General features: G+C 46.2%; 1 pseudogene; it reads right to left on the minus strand.

Annotated features, from left to right (window-relative positions):
- Window positions 1-436: 436 nt before the first annotated feature.
- Window positions 437-3,235, minus strand: LOC125535242 (G-type lectin S-receptor-like serine/threonine-protein kinase At2g19130 pseudogene; annotated as a pseudogene).
- Between the last annotated feature and the right edge of the window lie 21,933 nt (window positions 3,236-25,168).

Below are 25,168 nucleotides of genomic sequence, written 5' to 3' on the forward strand. Positions count from 1 at the left end.
TGGGATGTCGCAAGCAGTCATGGTGGTATCTCGAAGCTGGCGAAACGGGCCGTCTACGTTGGCAAATCGTTTAAGATGGACAGCTTCGAAGGAGAGTTCAGGGAAACCATCCTTAGACTATGTATAAAAGCAGCAACGAATGGAGCCAGATCCCAGACTACTGTCGGTTCAGCTCTCCAATCGCAAGTGGCGAATTCGACCGGGCAATGGACTGCAGGTTCTGGGCCGACTTGGTTCTGGGAGGCAATTTTCAGATGAATGGCAGCAGTAGCAAGACCTGAAGGTTGAGAAATGTAATGCAAGACCTGAAGAAATGTAATAACATTTTATCTTATTGATATAAAAAGGAAATGGCATTTACCTGAGAAGTGCGAACGTTGCGCAGCATTTCCTTTATAAGTTGTCTGAGAAGATGCATCTTTTCGTTCCTGGTGGTTGTGAAAACACTTGGATGATTCGGCAATAAGCAGCTTACAACTGACACATCAACAGAAAATTTCTAGCACGACCATATTTTGCTACAGTGCTTGTTTACAATAAAAAAAATGTAAATAGCGAATGATTTGCAACTACAAGCTTGCCTACTTCCTTTATTCCTTCTGCTCGACATTACAGCTTTCCAACAAATGCTGAAAGAAAGCGAACTACTCTACGAATTATTATTATTACACTGAAGTTGCAGCATCAGTGTTCTATTAGAGCTGCAAGTAGCCTTAGCATGGGGGGCATATCAATCTTCTGCAGACCCTCGAGAACCCGGACCACTTCACCCATAGTCGGCCGATCAAACTCATTATCTTGGATGCACCAGCACGCAACTTTGCAAACTCTTTCAGCCTCTTCCAAATTGAAGTCGCCATGTAATTGTGGATCCACCAAACTCTTCACATCTCCGCCGTGAAGCTTGCTGATGGCCTGCACAGGGAAATATTCGGCATTGTGGTAACTGCTGCTGCTGCTAGTGTAGTATGATGTTTCAAGTGAGGAATTCCTCCTTCCCGATATGATTTCCAGCAGTACCATGCCGAAGCTGTAAACGTCGATCTTTGGTGTGATTGCAACTCCACTAAGCCACTCTGGGGCAAGATAACCCGCAGTGCCCCTGATCGTAGTCAAAACTCGGCTGAAATCCCTTCCCACAAACGCTGCCAACCCAAAGTCTGCAACTTTTGGAGCAAATGATGCATCCAATAGTATGTTTCCTGGCTTAATGTCACAATGTATGATGCATTTGTGACAACTCTGATGTAAGTAGGACAATCCTTTGGCAACTCCTAGGGCTATTTGATATCTATTGTTCCAATTTAGGACAGCGGTGGCATCATTTCTCTTCTTAAATAGATGACCATCAAGAGACCCATTTAACATATGTTCATACACAAGTAACCTGTGATCACCTTCGCAGCAGAAACCAATCAGTTTTACTAGGTTGATATGTTGGATCAGTCCAACTGAGCTCACCTCAGCCCTGAACTGCTTCTCTCCTTGATGGGCACCATCAAGCCTTTTGACAGCTATAGTAGTCTTTGCGTCACTTAACACTCCCTTGTATACTGAACCAAAACCCCCTCCTCCGATCTTTTCCGAGAAGTTTTTAGTAGCACGAACTAAATCAGTGTATCTAAAGGCTATAATTCCAGCAGCACTATCTTGATTGCCGTAGTATATCGCCAGGAAACCACATGACTTGAATTTGATCCTCCAAATCAGTAACAACATGAAAATGAGTAACCCAATACCAGCAATGCTTGTGGCGGTAACAATTCCAACATTTGGTTTTCTTTTGGTTTTTCTCAAACTTGGCAAGAAATCTTTGGCAGCAAGACGGAGATAAAGAGTATCTTTAGAAGTGTAAACAACGCCATCATCCAGACTCACACTAAGCAATTCCCCATACCAGACAGAGCATCTGCTAGCATTATAGGAATAAGCAGTGCATGAGCAAGTTGTGAGACAAGCTTCTTCGCATTGGCTCTGAGTGGCAGCAACTATGCTTTGTGGGTTGTAGGGCAATGTAACTTGAGAAATAGGCTGGAACATGTCCGTTGAACTTGTGATGTTTTTGTCACTAGTACATTGTAACGGTGTATTTCTGATGCATCCTCCTGTTCGATCCTCAAACTCCCAATCCTGCGGTGACTTCCGAGAGAAGTTATGCATGCAGTCACAGGATGGATGCGGATTGCCACTGCAGACTGTGAAAGGTCCGCAAGTAGCAGGCGGAAGGCAGGGATGAGTAGGCTCGGTATATACGGTTTGCCAAGACTGGTTGGACTGTGACCACACATTCACCTTTATCAGACCAGAGATATCTAGTGAGACAAACGTGGAAGACGGTGGTTCATCCGGCGAAGTGTACATGTAGTACTCCTCTTGGTCATTGTTAACATATGTTGGGTTAATCAAGCCTCTGGTCCGTGGATCCATATCTAGAATGGTCTTGAGCACTGGTATAATACTCATTGACAATGTTTTGGAGGATGCCCAATGCCAAAACACTACAGCAGGGTTTTTCCGACGCTCGAGGATGGCGAGGCCGGTTGTGTCTAGTCCAAGGCTGTATGAGCCAAGATTCAGATCAACAAGGCTCTTCTTTGAGATGATATGGCGATTCAAACCTGTAACCTTGTTCCAGCCAAGCTTGGCGCCAGGAAGCACAACATCTGCTGGGTAGTCGAAGCTCTGCCACAACGGTAGGTCAGATGATGGGCTATCTATGACTTTGACAGCAAGGTTTCCAGTGTTCAAGAGAACGGCGGCACTAGTGGTGGTGGTGTTTATGCTGCTAGTTTGTGTCCTATTGACCGTGTGAGTGGACCAAACAAGGGATTCAGTGCCAGCATCAACATGTTTTACGACAATGACAAGATTGCCGTCTCTTGAGATCTTGAGCTGTGTTGAGTTAATGTCGGGGTGGGCGATCGGCTCCTCCCTATTAGCAACCCACACAGTAGTGAAAACTGGAATCTTATTGAACCATATGCCAAGGTACCAGATGTTATTGGACGACTTACTGCTGTTGCTTGCTGCTGGCTGGAAGAATCCGAGCGCGAACTTGCCGTTTCTTGAGATGAGCTTATCGCCGACGGTGAGTACTCGGCCTGCCATGAGAGTATCATTTGTGGGTGCTGATGAGGAGCAGCAAGATGTGGGCAAAAGGAGAAGCCCAAGTAATAATATGTAGAAGGGATGCATGGAGAAGAGTGCGGATGTGCTCTGCTCTGCTATTCGAAATAGGAATAAGAGGATGTATATATAGGCTGGAACATGTTGTTGAGCTGAACTGTCACCACGATCCATTTGGGAGCAATCAAATTCAGATTAGGACAGCAGTGGCCCTGTTTAGATTGGGACCCTATCTCTCCATATAATACAAGGCTGGCACTATTTTCATGAAAACTATGTGCTAGTCGGCAGGGATTACAAGCTCTCCAGCACACCAAGGAGGACTTTCAATAATGCTTTCCAAGTCAGTCATGAGGCTTCCACTAAGTGGCCATGGACTTTGGTCAAGTCAACCACGAGCTTTCCACAAAAGCTGCCGTGGGCCATGCTCAAGTCAATCATGGGGCTTCCACCAAACTTACCATCAAAGCTGTATTTTTGGAGTCTTCCACTATGTTAGTGAGCTCTGGAAAGTGCTAACCATACCCCTCACGGCACGCTAATAGTCAAAAGGTCAGCCAACAAGACAATTGACTGAATGATCATCGTATTGATCTAAACCAGAAAGGGTACCACACATATTCTAGGGTTATCTTCCATATACAATTTAAAACAATCATTTTACTAACCAACCCAGCAAAAGCAGCACCTAAGACCAGCACTAAGAAAATGTGACCAGAGACAGAAATACAACAAATGTCGTAAGCTAATAAAGCTGGCAAAATTAAAACACATAAGAGTGAGCTAGAAAAAAAGAGACAAAATAACCAAAAACGGGTGGTACTAGTGCCCATATTAGACTCACATGTTCAGTACTGTAATTCAACTTAGGCTTGCTATGGGACCATCCCTGGCTGGCGGAATTGGATAAATGGCAACACACAGAGCAACAAGGAGGCTGTCCTCAACCCACCACCGGCTGCGTCGGGCTAGAGAAGGAGCGGTGGCGGCGCACTGCTGCGTGGCCAACTCCAACCTGAGCAGCACCAGAGCGGCGCTGGCACCTGTAGCCATGGCTACCATCTCCTGATCCCCTGGAACTCCTCGTGCGCCACAAAGCTCTGTTAGCGCGGCGGCCAGCATGGTGAAAGTGCTGCTCCGGAGCTTTCCCGTGACTAGCACGGCGGAGGCGCTGTGAGACGGGCTCCGGCTGCCCGTGCGGGAACGATATGCGATGGCGGAGATCGAGGTAGGGACCCCAGACTCGGCTCATGGGGTGGCTGTCTGGTGGGACCAGAGAGGACACAACGGGCGACGAGATCGTTTGTTTCTGTCCGTTCGAGATGAAGATTCTGTGCAGGTTTGCATCTTGACGGATCACGAACGCATACCTGGCGGATAACATGTCCGTTTGGGTACCCCCGTTTGGATATTTTTTGTGTGCGAATGATCCAAACAGACAAAACGGGATTAGCATTGGAGTTGGCCTAAGAGCAACTCCAACGCGCCGATCCAAACAAATGCGTGCTTTGTCCACTTTTTGTCTGTTTGAGTCGGCCGTCCACTTGTCGTCCACCCTCTTTTGCATTTGGGTTAGCCATGCGCCTAATGTGCCGACCCATTTTCGCCCTGGCGGCCGGCCTATCGTAGGTTTTCAAACATAATTCAAACAAAATACAGCATTTTACATAGTTTCACAACCAAACAAACATATCATAGTTCACACTCCAAATAAATATATTATAGTGTACAAGCCAAAAAAAATTAAATTATCTTAAATACATTTTAAAAAAGATACATCTATTGGTTGCCAACGTGAGCCCACATATACTCAACCAAATAATTCTGCAGTTGAATGTGAGTTTCCCAATCACACATTCGATGATAAAATTGGGTGAACTACACAAACGTTGCCACTCCTCCATGCTCAGGCACAACATTGTCACTCTGAAATTAAAATCCTTGGTCATAGTCCGAGCGCTCATCCTCTATGATCATATTGTGCATGATCACACAAGCAGTCATCACCTCCCACAACTTCTTAGTGCTCCAAGTTCTAGAAGGATACCAACGAGGCCTCATCGAGATTGCAGTACACCAAATGGCCGCTCTCTCCGTTGCGATTCAAAGCCGGAGTGTACCCCGGGATCGAGCCCCGGAACAATGCCGCTGCCTACTAAGGTGGTCATGGACGACGAGCACATCAGCCACCATCTCCTCATCATCGAATGAGGAATCATCTGAATCGCAAATGAAATTGTGGAAAGAGAACTCATCGACAGAGTCCATTTGTACCTTGCGGGCAAACTGTTGAACAGCTTGCGAGCGTTGTCGAAGAAGCAGGCCGGTGAAGAGCCGCAGGCCTCCCCTGGACCAGGTAGCTGGCATGGGGGCGTCCGGCGAGCATGGCGGAGTCATTGAAGGAGCTGGCCGGGGGCGCAGGGGTGGGGGAGGTGGTGCTGGCGGCGATGTCGGGGAAGCTACGGTGTCCTGGCGGTGAGGCAGTGGTGGCGGCGACGTTGGAAGGTGGCGTGCTGCGGGGGAGGTATGTAGGTGCGTACGGCTGGCGAGGGCACCGGAACTGGGCGACGGCGGCGATGGGATGGGCGGCGGGGTGCTTGTTGTCGATGGGAGGAAAACGGTCTATGTGCCACCAACTGGCGGGCCAAGGGAAGGAGTAGGCGGGCGCCGCGCGCATCAGCCTCATGTCTGTGCCGACGAAAATGTGGCCCAAATTTGGGCGAGGAATGGATCGTGCGGCTGACGAAAAATGGACACGCGTCTGTTTGTGTAGGCGCATTGGACCGACTTTTCTGTCCGTTTTGACCCAAATAGACACGCGCGGACGAAATGGGTCGGCGCGTTGGAGTTGCTTTGAGCGACGCCAAATGGACGTCTGTTTTTCTCCGGATTCTGTCCATTTGGGTCAGCAAAACGGACGTTCATGTTTGGTTTTGGCTGTTGCTGGTCGGTGCACCCAACTAGCGGTCGCATACCAAAATTTATGTCTGTTTTAGATTTTAAAACAAAAAAGGCATTGCAAAATAGTCTAAAACGGTAATATATTACAATAACTTGATTAAAAAGTATACGTTAGTCACGACCGCACATAGAACTTAAGTTGAAATTAAAAACATAAAAAAGGTAGATCTGCCACCGACCGTTATCATGGCCGCCGATGTCATGGCCATCTTGAGGCACCATCGTCATCATCGTCCCTGGTCAGGCCGATGTAGGGAAGTGACATCCATAGGTGGGGCGGCGGCCCCCAAAATAAGGCAGGCGTAGCTTGTGTAGGCTACGGAGGTGGTAGCCCCCAAAATGGGGCGGACGCGGCTTGTGTAGGCTGTGGTGGTGGTGGTGACCATGGCGCCTACGCCCCTCACGGTGCTGGTGGCGGTGGCGACGGTGTGCTGCATGCCACCGTGATCATCCACGACCACGACTACCCATACGGCGCCAGGTTCTACACCGAGATGGGCAACCGGTCCTCCATCACCTCCTCCTTCACCTCCTGCTTCACGTCCAGCTCTACGGCCTAGACATCTCCGGCGGCCGAGAGCACCATCATCTCCTCCAGCCCCTCCCATTGCTTATCCTTGATGTGCTTGAAATCCCTCTCAGAGTCATTCATCACGGCCTGCACCAGCCGATCCTCCTTCTCGGCTATCATGGTGGACGGTGGAACTGGTGGCGGAGATGGGAAGGGAGAGGGCGTCGATGTCAGGCAGCGCACCTGCATGCTGCCGCGCGCACTCTAGGTGGGCTATGTGCGCGCACGCGGAGTGGTCTACGAGCATGGCCGGCAAAGAACGTTTGCCTGCGCATGTCGTGCTCGTCCTGGAACCATGTGTCCTAGAGGAATGAGTCGACATCATAGCACCGGTCGGTGAGGAACTGGTGTGGGATCCATGCGCGTCGGTGGGTGATCTCCTGGAGGCGGGCGTGGCCCCTCACCGGGACGGTGAGAATGGGCACCCAATCTGCGCTCAGATGCCACCCACTGGGGAGGTGGGCATAGGACCACGGCAGCGCTAGTACCAATGGCAGATGTTAACCTTCACGTACGGCCGGAAGCGTGGCCCGGCCGCCGGAGATGAGATCGAGAACACGGCCGGCAAGGTGGAGTGGGTGATCGTGCTTCTAGACAAGGCGGACGACGACCCAGCCTCATGGTCGTGCTTGGCCTTCTTGCTGGGCACCCACTTCCAGAAGCCCATGGAGACGGGTGGCGAGGAGCAAGGAGAGCGGTGCTAGGCTAGGGTTTGCTAGCAGGGGGGAGGGAGCAATGGCGTTGTGTGGACGTGGTGGGTGTTATGAAAGCAACTTGTATTACTATGGTGCCAAAGACCAGCATATATACATGTACAAGAGAATGCCAGAAGGCTAGAATACAAAAGGCCAAAGGCCACATAAATATATCTCACTATAACTCTAACACCCTCCCTCAAACTCATAATGGATTCACAACACTGAGTTTGGAGAGATGAAATCTATGTTGCGCTCTAGTCTGGGCCTTCGTGAAGAAATCCGCTAGCTGTAACTCAGAAGGCACATACTGAAGAGCAATAACCTCCCGTGCAATACTGATAGCACATGTACTGTCGGACAAGAGGGTGGTAGGTGCATTAATAGAAACACCAAAATCCTCCAGTAACCATCGTAACCAAATCACCTCTGTCGTCAGAAGAGTCATAGCTCGCAACTCGGCCTCTGCACTCGAACGGGAAACTGCAATCTGTTTATTCGTCTTCCAGGCAATGAGAGAACCACCAAGAAAAACACAGTAAGCAGAAAGTGAACGGTGATCCGAAGGATCACTAGCCCACGTAGCATCCAAGTAGCCCTGGAGTTGTAACGAACTAGAACGGGGAAAAAGAGACGATGAGAGATCGTGCCACGAAGATATCGTAGAACACGAAGAAGGTGACTATAGTGAACTGAAGTGGGAGCAGAAACAAACTGACTCAGAATATGGACAGGATAGGAGATATCAGGACGAGTAACAGCAAGATAGACAAGACTCCCAACAAGATGATGATAACGAGTCGGATCAGACAGGGGCTCACCATCAGAAGCGCGAATGTGAAGATTGAGCTCCATAGGAGTCTCAACGGTGCGCTCATCACTAAGAGCCGCACGAGCAAGAAGATCCTGGATATACTTTTCTTGGGAAATAAAAAAGCCATCAGAGGTGGAAGAAACTTCAATCCCGAGAAAGTAACGAAGAGGACCAAGATCAGACATAAGGAACTGCTCACTGAGACGGGCCTTGACAAAGGCAATGTACTTAGAATCGTCGCCAGTGATGATCATGTCATCAACATATAAAAGAAGAAGAGTGCGACCACGAGCAGAAAGGTGGACAAACAACGCTGGATCATGAGCAGTAGGCGAAAAACCTGCTGCAGTGACCACCGAGGAAAAACGCTCAAACCAAGCTCGGGGGGCTTGCTTAAGGCCATAGAGAGAGCGACGAAGACGACAAACCATACCATCAGGAACTGAATACCAAGGTGGTGGCTGCATATAAACCTCCTCACGCAACTCAGCATTAAGAAAGGCATTCTTAACATCAAGCTGAGAGACAGACCAGTGACGAACAGAGGCCACAGCGAGAAGTGTGCGAACAGTGGTCATATGGGCCACAGGAGCAAAAGTCTCATCATAATCATGTCCATGCTCCTACTGAAAGCCACGAGCCACAAGACGAGCTTTATAATGCTAAAGAGAACCATCAGAGCGAGTCTTGATCTTATAGACCCACTTACAAGTGATGGGACGAACACGAGGAGGAAGAGAAACTAGATCCCATGTGTCGTTGCGCTCAAGGGCAGCAATCTCCTCTGCCATCGCAAACTGCCATTCAGGGTGAACAACAGCATCCCGATAAGAAGTCGGCTCAAGAGTGGTCGAAAGACCATAGTGAGAAGGAGAATATCGGTCAGGGGCGGACAAGGCCGAGAGCGGAAACCATAAGTCGACTGAGAGGAGGACGGCACACCAGAAGTAGAGGGCACATTAGTAGACTTATCCACAACACGTGGACGACGAGTATAATGGAAAGGAAAGGAGGGAAGATGTGGAATCACTGGAGGTGGAGACGGGGAATGTATCAGTAAAGAAGGTGGAGAATAGGAAGGTATAAGTGATGAAGGTGTAGAAGGGGAAGGTATCGATGATGAAGGTGGTGTTGGGGAACGTAGTAATTTCAAAAAAATTCCTACGCACACGCAAGATCATGGTGATGCATAGCAACGAGAGCGGAGAGTGTTGTCTACGTACCCTCGTAGACCGAAAGCGGAAGCGTTAGCACAACGTGGTTGATGTAGTCGTACGTCTTCACGGCCCGACCGATCAAGCACCGAAACTACGGCACCTCCGAGTTCTAGCACACGTTCAGCTCAATGACGATCCCCGGACTCCGATCCAGCAGAATGTCAGGGAAGAGTTCCGTCAGCACGACGGCGTGGTGACAATCTTGATGTTCTACCGTCACAGGGCTTCGCCTAAGCACCGCTACAATATTATCGAGGATTATGGTGGAAGGGGGCACCGCACACGGCTAAGAGATCAATGATCAATTGTTGTGTCTTTGGGGTGCCCCCCTGCACCCGTATATAAAGGAGCAAGGGAGGAGGAGGCCGGCCCTAGGAAGGGGCGCGCCAAGTGTGGAGTCCTACTAGGACTCCCTAGTCCTAGTAGGATTCCACCTCCTATATGGAATAGGAAAAGAGGAAGGAAAAAGGAGAAGGAAGGAAGGGGGCGCCCCCCTTCCCTAGTCCAATTCGGACCAGACCAAGGGGAGGGGTGCGGCCACCCTTGAGGCCCTTTTCCTTCTTTCCCGTATGGCCCAATAAGGCCCAATACGTATTCCCGTAACTCTCCGGTACTCCGAAAAATACCCGAATCACTCAGAACCTTTCCGATGTCCGAATATAGTCGTCCAATATATCGATCTTTACGTCTTGACCATTTCGAGACTCCTCGTCATGTCCCCGCTCTCATCCGGGACTCCGAACTCCTTCGGTACATCAAAACTCATAAACTCATAATATAACTGTCATCGAACCTTAAGCGTGCGGACCCTACGGGTTCGAGAACAATGTAGACATGACCGAGACACGTCTCCGGTCAATAACCAATAGCGGAACCTGGATGCTCATATTGAATCCCACATATTCTACGAAGATCTTTATCGGTCAGACCGCATAACACCATACGTTGTTCCCTTTGTCATCGGTATGTTACTTGCCCGAGATTCGATCATCGGTATCTCAATACCTAGTTCAATCTCGTTACCGGCAAGTCTCTTTACTCGTTCTGTAATACATCATCCTGCAACTAACTCATTAGTTGCAATGCTTGCAAGGCTTAAGTGATGTGCATTACCGAGAGGGCCCAGAGATACCTCTCCGACAATCGGAGTGACAAATCCTAATCTCGAAATACGCCAACCCAACAAGTACCTTCGGAGACACCTGTAGAGCACCTTTATAATCACCCAGTTACGTTGTGACGTTTGGTGGCACACAAAGTGTTCCTCCGGTAAACGGGAGTTGCATAATCTCATAGTCATAGGAACATGTATAAGTCATGAATAAAGCAATAGCAACAAACAAAACGATCAAGTGCTATGCTAACGGAATGGGTCAAGTCAATCACATCATTCTCCTAATGATGTGATCCCGTTAATCAAATGACAACGAGCTAGTCAAGTAGAGGCATACTAGTGACACTCTGTTTGTCTATGTATTCACACATGTATTATGTTTCCGGTTAATACAATTCTAGCATGAATAATAAACATTTATCATGATATAAGGAAATAAATAATAACTTTATTATTGCCTCTAGGGCATATTTGCTTCAGTCTCCCACTTGCACTAGAGTCAATAATCTAGTTCACATCGACATGTGATTTAACATCAATAGTTCACATCACCATGTGATTAACACCCATAGTTCACATCGACACGTGACCAACACCCAAAGGGTTTACTAGAGTCAATAATCTAGTTCACATCGCTATGTGATTAACACCCAAAGAGTACTAAGGTGTGATCATGTTTTGCTTGTGAGAGAAGTTTAGTCAACGGGTCTGCCACATTCAGATCCGTAAGTATTTTGCAAATTTCTATGTCAACAATGCTCTGCATGGAGCTACTCTAGCTAATTGCTCCCACTTTCAATATGTATCCAGATTGAGACTTAGAGTCATCTGGATCAGTGTCAAAACTTGCATCGATGTAACCCTTTACGACGAACCTTTTGTCACCTCCATAATCGAGAAACATATCCTTATTCCACTAAGGATAATTTTGACCAATGTCCAGTGATCTACTCCTAGATCACTATTGTACTCACTTGCCAAACTCAGGGCAGGGTATACAATAGGTCTGGTACACAGCATGGCATACTTTATACAACCTATGGCTGAGGCATAGGGAATGACTTTCATTCTCTCTCTATCTTCTGTCGTGGTCGGGTTTTGAGTCTTACTCAACTTCACACCTTTGTAATACAGGCAAGAACTCCATCTTTGACTGTTCCATTTTGAACTACTTCAAAATCTTGTCAAGGTATGTACTCATTGAAAAACTTATCAAGCGTCTTGATCTATCTCTATAGATCTTGATGCTCAATATGTAAGCAGCTTCACCGAGGTCTTTCTTTGAAAAACTAATTTCAAACATTCCTTTATGCTTTGCAGAATAATTCTACATTATCTCCGATCAACAATATGTCTTTCACATATACTTATCAGAAATGTTGTAGTGCTTGTTGGAAATATGCCCTAGAGGCAATAATAAAAGCATTATTATTATATTTCCTTGTTCATGATAATTGTCTTTATTCATGCTATAATTGTGTTATCCGGAAATCGTAATACATGTGTGAATAATAGACACCAACATGTCCCTAGTAAGCCTCTAGTTGACTAGCTCGTTGATCAACAGATAGTCACAGTTTCCTGACTATGGACATTGGATGTCATTGATAACGAGATCACATCATTAGGAGAATGATGTGATGGACAAGACCCAATTCTAAACATAGCACAAGATCGTATAGTTCGTTTGCTAGAGTTTTCCAATGTCAAGTATCCTTTCCTTAGACCATGAGATCATGTAACTCCCGGATACCGTAGGAGTGCTTTGGGTGTACCAAACGTCACAACATAACTGGGTGACAATAAAGGTATACTACGGGTATCTCCGAAAGTGTCTGTTGGGTTGACACGGATCAAGACTGGGATTTGTCACTCCGTATGACGGAGAGGTATCACTGGGCTTACTCGGTAATGCATCATATTTATGAGCTCAAAGTGACCAGGTGTCTAGTCACAGGATCATGCATTACGGTACGAGTAAAGTGACTTGCTTGTAACGAGATTGAACAAGGTATTGGGATACCGACGGTCGAATCTCGGGCAAGTAACATACCGATTGACAAAGGGAATTGCATACGGGGTTGCTTGAATCCTCGACATCGTGGTTCATCCGATGAGATCATCGTGGAGCATGTGGGAGCCAACATGGGTATCCAGATCCCGCTGTTGGTTATTGACCGGAGAGTCATCTCGGTCATGTCTGCTTGTCTCCCGAACCCGTAGGGTCTACACACTTAAGGCTCGGTGACGCTAGGGTTGTGAAGATATGTATATGCAGTAACCCGAATGTTGTTCGGAGTCCCGGATGAGATCCCGGACGTCACGAGGAGTTTCGGAATGGTCCGGAGGTAAAGAATTATATATAGGAAGTGCTGTTTCGGCCATCAGGACAAGTTTCGGGGTCACCGGTATTGTACCGGGACCACCGGAAGGGTCCCGGGGGTCCACCGGGTGGGGCCACCCATCCCGGAGGGCCCCATGGGCCAAAGTGGGGAGGGGAACCATCCCGTAGTGGGCTGGTGCGCCCCCCTAGGCCCACCCCATGCGCCTAGGGTTGAAACCCTAGGGGTGGGGGGCCCCACCTTGGCTTGGGAGCCACTCCAGCCCTGGCCGCCTCCCCCCTAGGAGATCCAATCTCCTAGGGCCGGCGCCCCCCTAGGGGAGCCTATATATATATGAGGGGGAGGGAGGGGGCAGCCGCACCCTGAGTCCTAGCGCCTCCCTCTCCCCTGCTACACCTCTCTCTCTCGTAGTATAAGGCGAAGCCCTGCTACTGTGACGCCCTGCATCCACCACCACGCCGTCGTGCTGCTGGATCTTCATCAACCTCTCCTTCCCCCTTGCTGGATCAAGAAGGAGGAGACGTCACGCTGACCATACGTGTGTTGAACGCGGAGGTGCCGTCCGTTCGGCGCTAGGATCTTCGGTGATTTGGATCACGTCGTGTACGACTACCTCATCCCCGTTCTTTGAACGCTTCCGCTCGCGATCTACAAAGGTATGTAGATGCATCCGATCACTCGTTGCTAGATGAACTCATAGATGGATCTTGGTGAAACCGTAGGAAAATTTTTGTTTTCTGCAACGTTCCCCAACAGTGGCATCATGAGCTAGGTCTATGCGTAGTTCTTCTTGCGCGAGTAGAACACAATTTGTTGTGGGCGTAGATGTTGTCAACTTTCTTGCCGCTACTAGTCTTATCTTGCTTCAGCGGTATTGTGGGATGAAGCGGCCCGTACCAACCTTACACGTACGCTTACGTGAGACCGGTTCCACCGACTAACATGCACTAGTTGCATAAGGTGGCTGGCGGGTGTCTGTCTCTCCCACTTTAGTTGGAGCGGATTCGATGAAAAGGGTCCTTATGAAGGGTAAATAGAAGTTGACAAATCACGTTGTGTCTTTCACGTAGGTAAGAAAACGTTCTTGCTAGAACCCTAATTCAGCCACATAAAACTTGCAACAACAATTAGAAGACGTCTAACTTGTTTTTGCAGCAAGTGCTTTGTGATATGATATGGCCAAAGTTGTGATGAATGATGAATGATATATATGTGATGTATGAGATGTTCATGCTATTGTAATAGGAATCATGACTTGCATGTCGATGAGTATGACAACCGGCAGGAGCCATAGGAGTTGTCTTTATTTTTTGTATGACCTGCGTGTCATTGAGAAACGCCATGTAAATTACTTTACTTTATTGCTAAACGCGTTAGCCATAGTAGTAGAAGTAACAGTTGGCGAGCAACTTCATGGAGACACGATGATGGAGATCATGATGATGGAGATCATGGTGTCAAGCCGGTGACAAGATGATCATGGAGCCCCAAGATGGAGATCAAAGGAGCTATGTGATATTGGCCATATCATGTCACTATTATTATTTGATTGCATGTGATGTTTATCATGTTTTTGCATCTTGTTTACTTAGAACGAAGGTAGTAAATAAGATGATCCCTCATAATAATTTCAAGAAGTGTTCCCCCTAACTGTGCACCGTTGCGACAGTTCGTTGTTTCGAAGCACCACGTGATGATCGGGTGTGATAGATTCTAACGTTCACATACAACGGGTGTAAGACAGATTTACACATGCAAACACTTAGGTTGACTTGACGAGCCTAGCATGTACAGACATGGCCTCGGAACACAGAAGACCGAAAGGTCGAGCATGAGTCGTATAGAAGATACGATCAACATGAAGATGTTCACCGATGTTGACTAGTCCGTCTCACGTGATGATCGGACACGGCCTAGTTGACTCAGATCATGTTATACTTAGATGACTAGAAGAGGGATGTCTATCTAAGTGGGAGTTCATTAAATAATTTGATTAGATGAACTTAATTATCATGAACAAAGTCTAAAATATTTACAATATGTCTTGTAGATCAAATGGCCAACGTAGTCCTCAACTTCAACGCGTTCCTAGAGAAAACCAAGTTGAAAGAGGATGGCAGCAACTACACGGACTGGGTCCGGAACCTGAGGATCATCCTCATAGCTGCCAAGAAAGATTATGTCCTAAAAGCACCGTTGGGTGACGCACCTGTTCTCCCTGCAGAATAAGACGTTATGAACGCTTGGCAGGCACGTACCGATGAATACTCCCTCGTTCAGTGCGGCATGCTTTACAGCTTAGAGCCGGGGCTCCAAAAGCGTTTTGAGAGACACGAAGCATATGAGATGTTCGAAGAGCTGAAAATGGTTTTCCAAGCTCATGCCCGGGTCGAGAGATATGAAGTCTCCGACAAATTCTTCAGCTGTAAGATGGAGGAAAATAGTTCTGTCAGTGAGCACATACTCACTATGTCTGGGTTACATAACCGCTTGACTCAGCTGGGAGTTAATCTCCCGGACGACGCGGTCATTGACAGAATCCTCCAGTCGCTTCCACCAAGCTACAAGAGCTTTGTGATGAACTTCAATATGCAGGGGATGGAAAAGACCATTCTTGAAGTATTTGCTATGCTGAAATCAGCAGAGGTAGAAGTCAAGAAGGAACATCAAGTGTTGATGGTGAATAAAACCACTAAGTTCAAGAAGGGCAAGGGTAAAAAGAACTTCAAGAAGGACGGCAAGGAAGTTGCCGCGCCCGGCAAGCAAGCTGCCGGGAAGAAGCCAAAGAATGGACCCCAAGCCCGAGACTAAGTGCTTTTATTGCAAGGGAGTGGTCACTGGAACGGAATTGCCCCAAATACTTAGCGGACAAGAAGGCTGGCAAAACAAAAGGTATATGTGATATACATGTAATTGATGTGTACCTTACCAATACTCGTAGTAGCTCTTGGGTATTTGATACCGGTGCAGTTGCTCACATTTGTAACTCAAAGCAGGAGCTGCGGAATAAGCGGAGACTGGCGAAGGATGAGGTGACGATGCGCGTCGGGAATGGTTCCAAGGTCGATGTGATCGCCGTCGGCACGCTACCTCTTCATTTACCTACGGGATTAGTTTTGAACCTCAATAATTGTTATTTAGTGCCAACTTTGAGCATGAACATTGTATTGGGATCTCGTTTAATTCAAGATGGCTACTCATTTAAATCCGAGAATAATGGTTGTTCTATCTATATGAGAGATATGTTTTATGGTCATGCTCCGATGGTGAATGGTTTATTCTTAATGAATCTCGAGCGTAATGCTACACATGTTCATGGTGTGAATACCAAAAGATGTAAGGTTGATAATGATAGTCCCACATACTTGTGGCACTGCCGCCTTGGTCACATAGGTGTCAAACGCATGAAGAAGCTCCATGCAGATGGACTTTTAGAGTCTCTTGATTATGAATCATTTGACACGTGCGAACCATGCCTCATGGGTAAAATGACCAAGACTCCGTTCTCAGGAACAATGGAGCGAGCAACCAACTTATTGGAAATCATACATACTGATGTGTGTGGTCCAATGAGTGTTGAGGCTCGCGGTGGCTATCGTTATGTTCTCACCCTCACTGATGACTTGAGTAGATATGGGTATATCTACTTAAAGAAACACAAGTCTGAAACCTTTGAAAAGTTCAAGGAATTTCAGAGTGAGGTTGAAAATCAACGTGACAGAAAAATGAAGTTTCTACGATCAGATCGTGGAGGAGAATACTTGAGTCACGAATTTGGCACACACTTAAGAAAATGTGGAATAGTTTCACAACTCACGCCACCTGGAACACCTCAGCATAATGGTGTGTCCGAACGTCGTAATCGCACTCTATTAGATATGGTGCGATCTATGATGTCTCTTACCGATTTACCGCTATCTTTTTGGGGCTATGCTTTAAAGACTGCCGCATTCACTTTAAATAGGGCTCTGTCGAAATCCGTTGAGACGACACCGTATGAATTATGGTTTGGGAAGAAACCTAAGCTGTCGTTTCTAAAAGTTTGGGGATGCGATGCTTATGTCAAGAAACTTCAACCTGAAAAGCTCGAACCCAAGTCGGAAAAATGCGTCTTCATAGGATACCCTAAAGAAACTATTGGGTATACCTTCTACCTCAGATCCGAAGGCAAGATCTTTGTTGCCAAGAATGGATCCTTTCTAGAGAAAGAGTTTCTCTTGAAAGAAGTAAGTGGGAGGAAAGTAGAACTTGATGAAGTATTACCTCTTGAACCAGAAAATGGCGCAACTCAAGAAAATGTTCCTGAGGTGCCTGCACCGACTAGAGAGGAAGTTAATGTTAATGATCAAGATACTTCTGATCAAGCTCCTACTGAAATTCGAAGGTCCACAAGGACACGTTCTGCACCAGAGTGGTACAGCAACCCTGTCTTGGAAATCATGTTGTTAGACAACGGTGAACCTTCGAACTATGAAGAAGCGATGGCGGGCCCGGATTCCGACAAATGACTAGAAGCCATGAAATCCGAGATAGGATCCATGTATGAAAACGAAGTATGGACTTTGACTAACTTGCCCGTTGAACGGCGAGCCATAGAAAATAAATGGATCTTTAAGAAGAAGACAGACGCGGATGGTAATGTGACCATCTATAAAGCTCGGCTTGCCGCTAAGAGTTATCGACAAGTTCAAGGGGTTGACTACGATGAGACTTTCTCACCGGTAGCGAAGCTAAAGTCCGTTCGAATCATGTTAGCAATTGCCGCATTCTACGATTATGAGATATGGCAAATGGACGTCAAAATGGCTTTCCTTAATGGTTTCCTTAAGGAAGAATTGTATATGATGCAGCCGGAAGGTTTTGTCGATCCTAAGAATGCTGACAAGGTGTGCAAGCTCCAACGCTCGATTTATGGGCTGGTGCAAGCATCTCGGAGTTGGAACATTCGCTTTGATGAGATGATCAAAGCGTTTGGGTTTACGCAGACTTATGGAGAAGCCTGCGTTTACAAGAAAGTGAGTGGGAGCTCTGTAGCATTTCTCATATTATATGTAGATGACCTACTTTTGATGGGAAATGATATAAAACTCTTGGATAGCATTAAGGCCTACTTGAATAAGAGTTTTTCAATGAAGGACCTTGGAGAAGCTGCTTATATATTAGGCATCAAGATCTATAGAGATAGATTGAGACACCTCATAGGTCTTTCACAAAGCACATACCTTGATAAGATATTGAAGAAGTTCAATATGGATCAGTCTAAGAAGGGGTTCTTACCTGTGTGACAAGGTGTGAAATTGAGCTCTGCTCAATGTCCGACCACGGCAGAAGATATAGAAGAGATGAGTGTCATCCCCTATGCCTCAGCCATAGGTTCTATTATGTATGCCATGCTGTGTACCAGACCTGATGTAAACCTTGCCGTAAGTTTGGTAGGAAGGTACCAAAGTAATCCCGGCAAGGAACCCTGGACAGCGGTCAAGAATATCCTGAAGTACCTGAAAAGGACTAAGGAAATGTTTCTCGTTTATGGAGGTGACAAAGAGCTCGTCGTAAAGGGTTACGTCGACGCTAGCTTCGACATAGATCTGGATGACTCTAAGTCACAAACCGGATACGTGTATATTTTGAATGGTGGGGCAGTAAGCTGGTGCAGTTGCAAGCAGAGCGTCGTGGCGGGATCTACATGTGAAGCGGAGTACATGGCAGCCTCGGAGGCAGCACATGAAGCAATTTGGGTGAAGGAGTTCATCACCGACCTAGGAGTCATACCCAATGCGTCGGGGCCAATCAAACTCTTCTGTGACAACACTGGAGCTATTGCACTTGCCAAGGAGCCCAGGTTTCACAGGAAGACAAGGCACATCAAGCGTCGCTTCAACTCCATTCGTGAAAATGTTCAAGATGGAGACATAGATATTTGTAAAGTACATACGGACCTGAATGTAGCAGATCCGTTGACTAAACCTCTCCCTAGAGCAAAACATGATCAACACCAGAATTCCATGGGTGTTCGATTCATCACAATGTAACTAGATTATTGACTCTAGTGCAAGTGGGAGACTGTTGGAAATATGCCCTAGAGGCAATAATAAAAGCATTATTATTATATTTCCTTGTTCATGATAATTGACTTTATTCATGCTATAATTGTGTTATCCGGAAATCGTAATACATGTGTGAATAATAGACACCAACATGTCCCTAGTAAGCCTCTAGTTGACTAGCTCGTTGATCAACAGATAGTCATGGTTTCCTGACTATGGACATTAGATGTCATTGATAACGAGATCACATCATTAGGAGAATGATGTGATGGACAAGACCCAATCCTAAACATAGCACAAGATCGTATAATTCGTTTGCAAGAGTTTTCCAATGTCAAGTATCCTTTCCTTAGACCATGAGATCGTGTAACTCCCGGATACCGTAGGAGTGCTTTGGGTGTAACAAATGTCACAACGTAACTGGGTGACAATAAAGGTATACTACGGGTATCTCCGAAAGTGTCTGTTGGGTTGACACGGATCAAGACTGGGATTTGTCACTCCGTATGACGGAGAGGTATCACTGGGCCCACTCGGTAATGCATCATCTTTATGAGCTCAAAGTGACCAAGTGTCTGGTCACGGGATCATGCATTACGGTACGAGTAAAGTGACTTGCTTGTAACGAGATTGAACAAGGTATTGGGATACCGACGATCGAATCTCGGGCAAGTAACATACCGATTGACAAAGGGAATTGCATACGGGGTTGCTTGAATCCTCGACATCGTGGTTCATCCGATGAGATCATCGTGGAGCATGTGGGAGCCAACATGGGTATCCAGATCCCGCTGTTGGTTATTGACCGGAGAGTCGTCTCGGTCATGTCTGCTTGTCTCCCGAACCCGTAGGGTCTACACACTTAAGGTTCGGTGAGGCTAGGGTTGTGAAGATATGTATATGCAGTAACCCGAATGTTGTTCGGAGTCCCATATGAGATCCCGGACGTCACGAGGAGTTTCGAAATGGTCCGGAGGTAAAGAATTATATATAGAAAGTGCTGTTTCGGCCATCGGGACAAGTTTCGGGGTCACCGGTATTGTACCGGGACCACCGGAAGGGTCCCGGGGGTCCACCGGGTGGGGCCACCCATCCCGGAGGGCCCCATGGGCCAAAGTGGGGAGGGGAACCAGCCCATAGTGGGCTGGTGCGCCCCCCCCTAGGCCCACCCCATGCGCCTAGGGTTGAAACCCTAGGGGTGGGGGGCGCCCCACCTTGGCTTGGGGGCCACTCCAGCCCTGGCCGCCGCCCCCCCTAGGAGATCCAATCTCCTAGGGCCGGCGCCCCCCTAGGGGAGCCTATATATATGAGGGGGAGGGAGGGGGCAGTCGCACCCTGAGTCCTGGCGCCTCCCTCTCCCCTGCTACACCTCTCTCTCTCGTAGTATAAGGCGAAGCCCTGCTACTGTGACGCCCTGCATCCACCACCACGCCGTCGTGCTGCTGGATCTTCATCAACCTCTCCTTCCCCCTTGCTAGATCACGAAGGAGGAGACGTCACGCTGACCATACGTGTGTTGAACGTGGAGGTGCCATCCGTTCGGCGCTAGGATCTTCGGTGATTTGGATCACGTCATGTACGACTACCTCATCTCCGTTCTTTGAACGCTTCCGCTCGCAATCTACAAAGGTATGTAGATGCATCCGATCACTCGTTGCTAGATGAACTCATAGATGGATCTTGGTGAAACCGTAGGAAAATTTTTGTTTTCTGCAACGTTCCCCAACAGTGCTCCCACTCACTTTCTTGTAAATACAGGCTTCACCGCAAGTCTGTATAAAACTATATGCTTTGATCAACTTATCAAAGCGTATATTCCAACTCCGAGATGCTTGCACCAGTCCGTAGATGGATCGCTGGAGCTTGCATATTTTGTTAGTACCTTTAGGATTGACAAAACCTTCTGGTTGCATCATATACAACTCTTCTTTAATAAATCCATTAAGGAATGTAGTTTTGTTTATCCATTAGCCAGATTTCATAAAATGCGGCAATTGCTAACATGATTCGGACAGACTTAAGCATAGATACGAGTGAGAAACTCTCATCATAGTCAACACCTTGAACTTGTCGAAAACCTTTTTGCGACAATTCTAGCTTTGTAGATAGTAACACTACTATCAACGTTTGTCTTCCTCTTGAAGATCCATTTAATCTCAATGGCTTGCCGATCATTGGGCAAGTCAATCAAAGTCCATACTTTGTTCTCATAGATGGATCTCATCTCAGATTTCATGGCCTCAAGCCATTTCGCGGAATCTGGGCTCATCATCGCTTCCTCATAGTTCGTAGGCTCGTCATGGTCAAGTAACATGACCTCCAGAACAGGATTACCGTACCACTCTGGTGCGGATCTCACTCTGGTTTACCTACGAGGTTCGGTAGTAACTTGATCTAAAGTTACATGATCATCATCATTAGCTTCCTCACTAATCGGTGTAGTAGTCACAGGAACAGATTTCTGTGATGAACTACTTTCCAGTAAGGGAGCAGGTACAGTTACCTCATCAAGTTCTACTTTCCTCCCACTCACTTCTTTCGAGAGAAACTCCTTTTTTTAGAAAGGATCCATTCAAAGCAACGAATATATTGCCTTCGGATCTGTGATAGAAGGTGTACCCAACATTTTCTTTTGGGTATCCTATGAAGACGCACTTCTCCGATTTGGGTTAGAGCTTATCAGGTTGAAACTTTTTCACATAAGCATTGCAACCTCAAACTTTAAGAAACGACAGCTTAGGTTTCTTGCCAAACCATAGTTCATACGGTGTCGTCTCAACGGATTTAGATGGTGCCCTATTTACCGTGAATGCAGCTGTCTCTAATGCATAACCCCGAAACGATAGTGGTAGATCGGTAAGAGACATCATAGATCGCACCATATCTAATAAAGTACGGTTACGACATTCGGACACACCATTACACTGTGGTGTTCCAGGTGGCGTGAGTAGTGAAACTATTTCACATTGTTTTTAACTGAAGGCCAAACTCGTAACCCAAATATTTTACTTCTGCGATCATATCGTAGAAACTTTCATTTTTGTTACGATGATTCTCCACTTCACTCTGAAATTCTTTGAACTTTTCAAATGTTTCAGACTTGTGTTTCATCAAGTAGATATACTCATATCTGCTCAAATCATCTGTGAAGATCAGAAAATAATGATACCTGCCACGAGCCTCAATATTCATTGGACCACATACATCAGTATGTATGATTTCCAACAAATCTGGTGCTCGCTCCATTGTTCTGGAGAACGGAGTCTTAGTCATCTTGCCCATGAGGCATGGTTCGTAAGCATCAACTGATTCATAATCAAGTGATTCCAAAAGCCCATCAGCATGGATTTTCTTCATGCGCTTTACACCAATATGACCAAAACGGCTGTGTCACAAATAAATTGCACCATCATTATTAACTTTGCATCTTTTGGTTTCAATTTTATGAATATGTGTATCACGATCGAGATCCAATGAACCATTTTCATTGGGTGTGTAACCATATACGGTTTTATTCATGTAAACAGAACAACAATTTATTCTCTTACTTAAATGAATAACCGTATTGCAATAAACATGATCAAATCATATTCATGCTCAACGCAAACACCAAATAACACTTATTTAGGTTCAACACTAATCCCAAAAGTATAGGGAGTGTGCGATGATGATCATATCAATCTTGGAACCACTTCCAACACACATTGTCACTTCACCCTTAACTAGTCTATGTTCATTCTGCAACTCCCGTTTCGAGTTACTACTCTTAGCAAATGAACCAGTATCAAATACCGAGGGGTTGCTACGAACACTAGTAAAATACACATCAATAATCTGTATATCAAATATACCTTTGTTCACTTTGCCATCCTTCTTATCCGCCAAATACTTGGGGCAGTTCCGCTTCCAGTGACCAGTCCCTTTGCAATAGAAGCACTTAGTCTCAGGCTTAGGACCAGACTTGGGCTTCTTCACTTGAGCAACAACTTGCTTGCCGTTCTTCTTGAAGTTCCCCTTCTTCCCTTTGCCCTTTTCTTGAAACTAGTGGTCTAGTCTACCATCAACACTTGATATTTTTCTTGATTTCTACCTTCATCGATTTCATCATCATGAAAAGCTTAGGAATCGTTTTCATCATCCCTTGCATACTATAGTTCATCACGAAGTTCTACTAACTTGGTGATGGTGACTAGAGAATTCTGTCAATCACTATTTTATCTGGAAGATTAACTCTCACTTGATTCAAGCGATTGTAGTACCCAGACAATCTGAGCACATGCTCACTGCTTGAGCTATTCTCCTCCATCTTTTTAGCTATAGAACTTGTTGGAGACTTCATATCTCTCAACTCGGGTATTTGCTTGAAATATTAACTTCGACTCCTGGAACATCTCATATGGTCCATGACATTCAGAACGTCTTTGAAGTCTCGATTCTAAGTTGTTAAGCATGGTGCACTAAACTATCAAGTAGTCATCATATTAAGCTAGCCAAACGTTCATAACGTCTGCATCTGCTCCTGCAATAGGTCTGTCACCTAGCGGTGTATCAAGGACATAATTCTTCTGTGCAGCAATGAGGATAAACCTCAGATCACGGACCCAATCCGCATCATTGCTACTAACATTTTTTAACTTAGTTTTCTCTAGGAACATATATATAACATAGGGAAGCAACAACGCGAGCTATTGATCTACAACATAGATATGCTAATACTACCAGGACTAAGTTCATGATAAATTAAAGTTCAATTAATCATATTACTTAAGAACTCCCACTTAGAAAGATATCCATCTAATCCTCTAAGTGATCACGTGATCCAAATCAACTAAACCATGTCTGATCATCACGTGAGATGGAGTAGTATCAATGGTGAACATCAATATGTTGATCATATCTACTATATGATTCACGCTCGACCTTTCGGTCTCCGTGTTCCGAGGCCATATCTGTTATATGATAGGCTCGTCAAGTTTAACCTGAGTATTCCGCGTGTGCAACTGTTTTGCACCCGTTGTATTTGAACGTAGAGCCTATCACACCCGATCATCACCTGGTGTCTCAGCACGAAGAACTTTCGCAACGGTGCATACTCAGGAAGAACACTTGTACCTTGATAATTAGTGAGAGATCATCTTATGAAGCTACTGTCGAACTAAGCAAAATAAGATGTATAAAAGATAAACATCACATGCAATCAAAATATGTGACATGATATGGCCATTATCATCTTGTGTGTTTGATCTCCATCTCCAAAGCATCGTCATGATCTCCATCGTCACCGGCATGACACCATGATCTCCATCATCTTGATCTATATTAATGTGTCATCACATGGTCGTCTCGCCAACTATTGCTCTTGCAACTATTGCTATCGTATAGCGATAAAGCAAAGCAATTATTTGGCGCTTGCATCTTATGCAATATAGAGACAACCATAAGGCTTTTGCCAGTTGCTGATAACTTCAACAAAACATGATCATCTCATACAACAACTTATATCTCATCACGTCTTGACCATATCACATCACAACATGCCCTGCAAAAACATGTTAGACGTCCTCTACTTTGTTGTTGCAAGTTTTACGTGGCTGCTACGGGCTTAGCAAGAACCGTTCTTACCTACGCATCGAAAACCACAACGATAGTTTGTCAAGTTAGTGTTGTTTTAACCTTCGCAAGGACCGGGCATAGCCACACTCGGTTCAACTAAAGTTGGAGAAACTGACACCCGCCAGCCACCTGTGTGCAAAGCACGTCGGTAGAACCAGTCTCGCGTAAGCGTACGCGTAATGTCGGTTCGGGCCGCTTCATCCAACAATACCGCTGAACCAAAGTATGACATGCTGGTAAGCAGTATGACTTATATCGCCCACAACTCACTTGTGTTCTACTCATGCATAACATCAACGCATAAAACTTGGCTCTGATACCACTGTTGGGGAACATAGTAATTTCAAAAAATTTCCTACGCACACGCAAGATCATGGTGATGCATAGCAACGAGAGGGGAGAGTGTTGTCTACGTACCCTCGTAGACCGAAAGCGGAAGCGTTAGCACAACGTGGTTGATGTAGTCGTACGTCTTCACGGCCCGACCGATCAAGCACCGAAACTACGGCACCTCCGAGTTCTAGCACACGTTCAGCTCGATGACGATCCCCGGACTCCGATCCAGCAGAATGTCAGGAAAGAGTTCCGTCAGCACGACGGCGTGGTGACAATCTTGATGTTCTACCGTCGCAGGGCTTCGCCTAAGCACCGCTACAATATTATCGAGG

Source organism: Triticum urartu, chromosome 1A, assembly GCF_056163025.1.
Source record: "Triticum urartu cultivar PI428250 chromosome 1A, HENAU_Tu73, whole genome shotgun sequence".
NCBI lineage: Eukaryota > Viridiplantae > Streptophyta > Magnoliopsida > Poales > Poaceae > Triticum > Triticum urartu.